This window comes from Atta colombica, unplaced genomic scaffold (genome assembly GCF_001594045.1).
Source record: "Atta colombica isolate Treedump-2 unplaced genomic scaffold, Acol1.0 scaffold68, whole genome shotgun sequence".
Lineage (NCBI taxonomy): Eukaryota > Metazoa > Arthropoda > Insecta > Hymenoptera > Formicidae > Atta > Atta colombica.
In genome coordinates this window covers 423,314-431,726 of record NW_017259559.1, presented here as the reverse complement: position 1 = coordinate 431,726, position 8,413 = coordinate 423,314, and the positions used below count along the sequence as shown (strand labels likewise).

General features: G+C 29.6%; 1 pseudogene; it reads right to left on the bottom strand.

The window, feature by feature from the left end:
* Nucleotides 1-5,144: 5,144 nt before the first annotated feature.
* On the bottom strand, nt 5,145-7,859 carry LOC108692263 (annotated as a pseudogene).
* Nucleotides 7,860-8,413: the final 554 nt, after the last annotated feature.

Sequence of the window (8,413 nt, the reverse complement as noted above, 5' to 3'; positions counted from 1 at the left end):
TATAAATAATTTTATATAATTATTATATTTTATACTTAAATTTTATTATTATTTATTTTATGCAGGTATATATTTTTTAAAGTTTACGTATATGAACATATATTTTATACTTTATGTACGTCTATTTTATGCATATTCTTAATTGGTGAAATGGAAATAATAAAAAACTCCATTAAGAAACTTCATTCTATTCCATTTTCTTTGCAATTTATTCAAAGAATTTTTTTAATCCAAATATTTCAAAAAATTATAAGAATTGATAATAAAGTTTAGAAGAACTTATCGCGCAGCGACAACAAATGTTTCAACGAACGTTATAATTAGAGATGCATCGGATCGTAAAATTATCGGATACCGGATATCGGACAGAATGTAACATCGAATATTCGATATTCGAGAAGGCAATTTCCTCAAATTGGATATTCGACATCTGAATATCCGACAGAATTCCGAAAAAGTGTATTCAAAAAACACCTATAGAGAAAATTACGATCTTTATAATTTTGCAACAATGTATAAGATATTATAGTATTATGAATATGCATACTTATATCTAGAACATTTGCAAAAAAAATCAACAATTTAATGATATCAAATTTCAACCGGATATATTCCCGGATAAAATGATATTCGGCTATCGGATAATAAAAAAGTGCTAGATAATACAAGATACCAGACACTTTCCAAATATCTGGTGCATCCCTAGTTATAATTCCTAAATTAATGGAAATAATTAACAATCATATAACGTGTAACTGATATAATATTTCATTTTTTACTAACGTTATTTTTACATTAAGATATTTATTTCTATTTTATCAATAATTTTTCATTGATTGTATTATATTATTTCTTTTGCTATCTTTATCAATTTCTTTGTTTTTAATTGTATCAATAATTTTTCATTGACATAATTCTTGTATTTTTCATTGACATACATCTTGCCTACAGAACAAGTTCAATTGCTTGCGTTCATTCTCCAATTTTATATTAAAGATCATATTTCAAACTATTTAATGATTGACGATATTATCTATTATCATGCGACAACTGTCTCCAAGCTATAATATAACTACGAACAAGATTTCAATCGGTTAATGTTAGCATTGTTTATTAGAGAGAGCGAAGTATAAATTTATATTATGTTCTGTTTTTACTATTTATAATATCTATATGGTTTTAACATTGATAATGATCCGATCGCGATCGAAATGTTTGTTTGTTTATTGTTAGCACATTGTATTAAATCTTAACTAAAGGATATAATTGTTTTTCTTTATTTATGTTTCAATACTTATGTTACTTATATTCTACATTAATTATGTAATTTTTTTCGTAGCCCTTTTTCTTTCTCGTTTTTAATACGTCGATGCTTGAAACACTTTTTGTCGGATCGCAAAACTAGCATCAGCGCTCGTTTCAATAGTATTATATTTCAGTGCTCAAAATCTATTTCTGCAGATTTAACTGAGTTACTTTACATCCTAGTCAGAAATAAAGTCAAATTTTAGGCTGTAGTAGAAAGGTGACTTATAATCTTAACCCATTAAGGACTGCTGTCGATTTTTTAAAAAATAGGTCAACTTTGAGATCAAATTTGAATCAATGATCACAAAATCCCCCTCCCCCCTCCACTCTGGTTAAACAACCAATCTCAGGGTGAAGATTTTTGGCAATTAGGCTCCTTAAGCGCATAGTAGCTTGCCATTAAAAGGATTTCAAATTTTGAGAAAAAAATTTGTGTCTTGGTCCTTAATGGATTAAGACAGTGTCTTATTATTTAAATATTACCCTGATAGCATGGAAAGTTGTGCTGCAGGGACCTTCCAATGTCTCAATTGATATCATCATTTTGTAATATTTCTAAGACTATCTTCTTTGAAATATTACAATTGCAATATTTCTACAATTACATTGATGATTGATTAAAACCTTATGCCTGAAATGTTCCTGTAATGTATAGTTCTTTCAACTTGTAAATGCAAAGTTTCTGAGACCCAATTTCTGAAACTCCCAATTAATAAATGCAGATACAGCTTTACACACAAACGCACGCACGTGTGCAACATAGAGGAGAATATTAATTTGTTAGTAAATAAAAAGTTCTTAGTGAGAGGAAAAAGAGAGAAAAAAAGAATACCCCAAAAAATTTTATTTTTATGATTACATTTTTTAATATGTTTTATTAATTTAATATATTATATAGAGCTTTTAATATAATATAATATATATACAGCCAAAGATAAAGCGAATATAATAAGCTTCAAAGATTTCTCCTCATTTTTATTTTTCCGTTTTAAAACAAGGTTTTATTCAAAGATAATTGTGTGGGATACTATGATTTAATAATATATTATTTAAATAAATCTATTGACTTAATAACATAAGAATAAGAGTATTGCAATTTAATGAAGCATTTGCTTTTTTATCAACAATATCTATTCCCGCGCGCACACGGAACTGGGCAAAATACATCATTAAAATATTTAAAGTACGAAATGCTAAATATAGTCAATTATATTAATTAGTATTTGAATTATAAAGTACAAATTATTTTCAGTTTTTTGATTCAAAATTTATATTTCAAATCAAAAGGTTGAAAATATTTTGTACTTTGTAATTTAAATACTGAGATTGACAATATTTTGTATTTTAAATACTTAAATTAATATTTTGCCTAGCTCTGCTCGCATATTTATATTTTTTTTACATTTCTGCAATGTTGCAAATGAAACTAAAGAGGATATTACACTAACCATCGAAAAATTTTATAAACGTTTTCGTAATATTTCAAAAACGTTTCTTGCAGACAAAACGGATATTTTGATGTTGCCGCAATCTAAATAGCAGAAACTTCTCAAAAACATTACGCAACATAATTACGATAGTTTCAATGTTTAAATGTTATGTTCATGCAACATTACAGAAATTCTTCTGTGCTATTAGGGATGTCTTTAGTAACGCACAAGAATTGTCTTATGATTTATATTTTAAAAGCACTTGGTATTTATACTCCTTTAAGATATAAATACCATAGTTCTTTATGTCTACTAAAGACATAAAACTTAAATCATAAAACATTAGCTTAAGATTATAAGTCAGCTTCTGCTAAGGCCGTATCAAATATCAACAAGTTCTCAACAATCATTTTGACATCGTTTCATTATCGAATCGATTTTACTTTCATATATGAATCCACCAGGAACTTTGATTGGTTCATTCTCTTATGTTTTATGCGTTATGTTATAGGTTATGCAAAAGTCTATTCTGTGGTCTTAATTCAACGACCTCAACGGTGTACAAATACTTTATGAAAAAGTTTGATTGACCAATTAGGGCCATCGCACAAACATTGTCGTAATGTCTTATGTTATCCATAAGATATAATATAAGTAACGCACAGAAAAGAACATAGTATAAGGAGTGATAATGAACTTGTGCTATGTTTTCCTTTCTGCATTGCTTAAGTTATGTCTTAGAGATGACATTACATGTAAAGTAACGCAAGGCTCTGATATAAAATGGCATAAGGCATTACGACACTTACGGCAATGTTCGTGCTATAGCCTATAGTTGCTTTAAGGTTAATAATATTATATTCATTTATTTTTTGTCGTACGACAACAAATTTTTCAAACCTATTGGTTGCGGGATAGAGGTTCTCGAATCTCTCTGTCTGCAATCAATATTGACACACTTAAAAAATTTATCGTACGACAAGAAACGGATAAACGTAAATTTAAACTAAAATTTACGTTTATAGATTTCTTTGTTCTGCTTAGTCAATTGAATGATCACTAGGTATTATAACGCTAAGATGATGCAAGAGTGGCGCACTTGCACACAGTTAAATTGCATACATCACTCTCGTCGGTCGAGTCTTAGTAATTTTTAACTGTTTTATCAATGAGATTATATTATTTTAAATTAGCTAATTAGCTATATGAGCAATTGATATACACCCAATGCTTACGATCCCAGTAGAAAAGTAATGTTGATATAATAATCATTCTGTCGAACAAATTAATAATCGAATGTATTAAAAAAAATTTATTTTGAATAACGACATAACTTTTTTTTATATCTGTTGTGTTTAAAAAGTGTAAATATATAATAAGTATATATATATATATATGTATACATTTGACTTTATTTATATATTTGCTAATTATTATTTAATTAAAAAGAAGTTGATTTAACAGTAGACGTTAAAATTAATTAACCAACTATCAATCTCATCGACGTCGAATGAATGTCATATCAATTTTCTTTCTGATTAGCATATAAAGATTAGAATTTAAAGTTTTAATATTGTTACAATTAGGGTCAATTATTACATAATGTAATTTTTATATAATGTCTCATTTTATTATTATCTAATATCTTACTTTAACATTACGAACAGATAACAAATCGTTATCTCCTAAATAATGGTAAGGTATTACTTTTTAAAATTAGTAACAAGTAACGTTATTTGGTAATTGAGTTTTAAAGCACATTGCGATGACTTTGATCTTGACATATGTCGTCAAAGTCATGACTTTGAGTAACCTCCAAGATTTTAGGTCGCCCTAAAAAATTATTAATAAAAAAAGTTTAAGAAATAACAGTTTATTTCTGCTACAAATAATATTAAAAACTTTCTCTCTTATTAAGGGGCATTGGATTTTCCACGCAAAGCGAGGTCCATCCCATCTCTCCCCCTGTCTAGGTGCGTAAAATTTTCCATGCGAATCGAGATCCACCTCACAATCACAAGAAGCGTTGCCCATTTGAACGCATTCACAACGCTTCTTGTCGCGCCACTAAGTGACCCATATGAACATATTCGCGACATTTTTCTGTAGCGCTATAGAATAGCTCTGTATGAACGGACTGACGCTTTCAATTGTGACGCTATAAAATCGTTCGTCTAGGAGTCCTAAAACTCTTAATTATCTGTTTTTTTACAAAAAGCAAAGATAACAATAACGCATACTTTTTATGAAGTAACGTTCCTAATACAGAGTTTCTAACTAGATTCAATACTAGATTCAATACGATAGAAAGAGATGCACCTAATTCCGAGTAGTCTTTGGGGCTCCGCACAATAAAAGGAACAGAGAACAGAGAACAGAAAATAAGAATTTCAACCTATTAGAAATTGTATTCCACAATACATGATTTCTGATAGATTGAAATTCTTATTCTTTGTTTCTTATTCCTGAACTTTCAGTTCACATATGCGTATGTATACGTCCTGTCTGTGAGTATGGTGAATTTATATGAAAACACTAACATTACATTCCGTGTGATTTATATATGCGAGAGTGAGTGAACACATAGTGCTGTTCAGCACTGTCTTCAAACGGAAGTCACATTTATAGAAATCTGTAGTTTTCAACTCTAATTTGAATATGAAATATAAAAATAAACTGATTTACTGACGCCCCGTCCGCTCAACTAATAAATGTACAATACAATTTCGGATGCAAAAATATTTCATCATTTAAAGCAGATAAAAAAAACTAGTGTTATCAATTAAACTGTTATGTTCAGTTTAGAGAGTTGACAAATTTGTTGATGAAAGGACTATCGCCTGATTCACATCGATTTAATGGAAGATCATATGGGATCGGAAATATTGGAACAGCTGCATCTTCTTCTTCCCCAACAGGGAAGGTTATATATCCCAGTCTAAATACAAACAAATTTGCGATGTAATAATTAATATTAATCGAAAATATATGCCTTAAACACATTTCTATAAATTATATCCATTAATAGCATTAATATGTCAAAAATTAGAATAATAATATAATGCCTACAATAAATTTTGGTATGAATATGACGCCGGCCTCATAGTTTCCTATTCTATAACCGTATTGATTGACTGATCCCCATGCGGCTTTGCTTAGATTTGCACTGGTGAGCACAAACCAGAAAATGCTTTTCGAATCGGGTGAAATCCTCGTGTAAAATTTAATATTAGGCATCGCACGATCTCCTGTTCGTTTAGCTTTTCATTGACTACAGAAATTAAAAATAAATGCAAAATTCTAGCTGTAGAAAAAACGGATTGTTTATAAGACATGTAAAAACATAAGCGTAAATATTTGAATAAAATAAAAATAAAAAATCATTTCAAAAAACAACAAATGAGAGTAAACTGCTGAATGAAAATAGCTTAAAATAAAAACAAATAATTAATTGTAACTTACTATAAATATGATTCTAGCCATTGTTGTTTGGAATGTCTTTCTGTACTATACCGCAAAGGGGTAATTAAATCTTGATAATCAAATCTTTACAATTCTCTATTGATGGATAAATAAACTGAAATTGTGGATGATTCTTTGGACTTTTAAAAGTCCCTTCTGACATATACCAAATTATGTCTTTCAACCAACTTTCGAACTTTGAACCAAAGCGACCTACACCAGAACTCTGTGCGACTATAGGCTGTACATCTGGCGGTAGCGTGGCATAGAGCGATAGGACATGTGCCAATTTCTTGTATACCCAAAAGTCGGCTTCCAGAGCTGTGTGAATTCCAGGAACAGAAGCGACGAAAAATACGTTTACATCAGAAAAATTCGCCAATCGTACTGCACGTATCCATTGCGTCAAAGCAGGTTGTTCATATTTATTCAGATATCGCTCGAGATCCTTTTTAAAACCCGTTGAAGATTCCCCATCATTAGAATTTGCGGATTCTGGTAGCCAGAGCAAATGAGGCGAAATCCACAATCTAATCAGGATATAATAAAAAGTTTATAGACAAAGATCATATGATTACAATAAAAAACAATAAAAAATATTTAAGTGTATATATTTAACGGACCCTTGTGTCCTGTTTTTCCAATCATTAGGATACAAGCCAGCAGTAGAAACAATCACTCTAATCCCATCTTTATATTGCAGGATCATGATGTTCGTATGATGACTAGAGAACTCGTTCTGCCCGTCAATCTTTATTATATTAATATTTTCACTTAATTTCTCATGACATATTCTATGTTTGTACAGAATTGTCATGTCGGTACATTGACCAGCCAACAGATACTGCAAATATAACCATCTGACATTTACAGCAAAAGTTAAATGAAGAAGACTGTTAACAATTTTTCCCAGACTGTGGTAGAGAATTTCAGAGAAAGTTATGGAGAACTGTTGATTATAAGTCTCTTTGGAATTTTCGACTCTCGTAAAAAATAAATGGTAAGGTGCTGAAGAAGCATATTTCTTCTCAAACTTTCTTGGTTTCGCAATCATTACTGCGTACCCAATTCGTTTTATTTCCTGAATAGCCATTTTTCTAGCTTTCTTCCTAACTTCTTAGAATTAAAAACTTGATACTTATATATGAGATATTCCAACCTTGAGGTTATTGAACTTGAATCTTCTTTACTGTTTTTAAAATTGCTTTGAGAATCATCGATATTTTACTGATTTTCATTTGTGCAATTATTGTTTTCTACATTCATCCGTCGCAATTTTTCTGTATCGAAAATGGCAGTTTCTGATGTCTCCCAATTTTTTTTCTAGTAAAAAAAATTTATACTTATTGCATTTATTTTTCACAATTTAAAGTTTATAAACTCATTCTTCATTATACTAACCTTATCACTTTCTGAATTCTCATGTTCTTTGCTGGTCAAAACTGTAGAAAAAGACTGAGCTCTTGCGTCCATTTGCTTGGATTTTTCTTGCTAATAATTTTTTGTTTTTTTATTTTTCTTTCAAATCTTTTTTAATACTTCACGTTACAATTGACAAAAATTATGTTTTAGTGGATTAACCATTAATTATAACTACCACAATACACTTTATCTCGAAAAAATCCTATATTGTTCCAGATTTCCAAATGTAATTCGAAAGACGACTGAGTGGATAATGTCTAAGATATTCCAGTAAAATATCGTGAGATATCTGTGTATAATATCTCTTGCAACAACAAAGAATCGATAAGGTTTGCACAAGGCGTTATCATTTTCTATCATAATATATCGTCTTACTTTTTATGTTCAAATAAAAATATTGTCATTTTCTATCGTTTTTTAAATTCATTTTTTCGTGAAAAAACAAGTTCACAATCGCTGATGCATGGAAAAAAAAAATTTTCTATGAACGCAAAAGGAATTGCAAAATGTGTTTGTCAAATTTTTTTGCTGTTTATAGCAAACAATGTGCATATTTAACAAATATTTTGCATTTGATACAAATAATCTTTCGTAGCGATTAAGAAAAAAATTGCGCATTAATTTCTATTTGTTACTAATACAATTGTAATTATGACAATGTATATTTGATCACGTTTATTTGCGCACGGATATACGCTCCTCGCCCTGATGAAGAAAAGCAAGGTTCACGAAACATCGGCATTAGCAATGGATAATAACACAGCGATAACTTGTAAACCTTCTCTGAAATA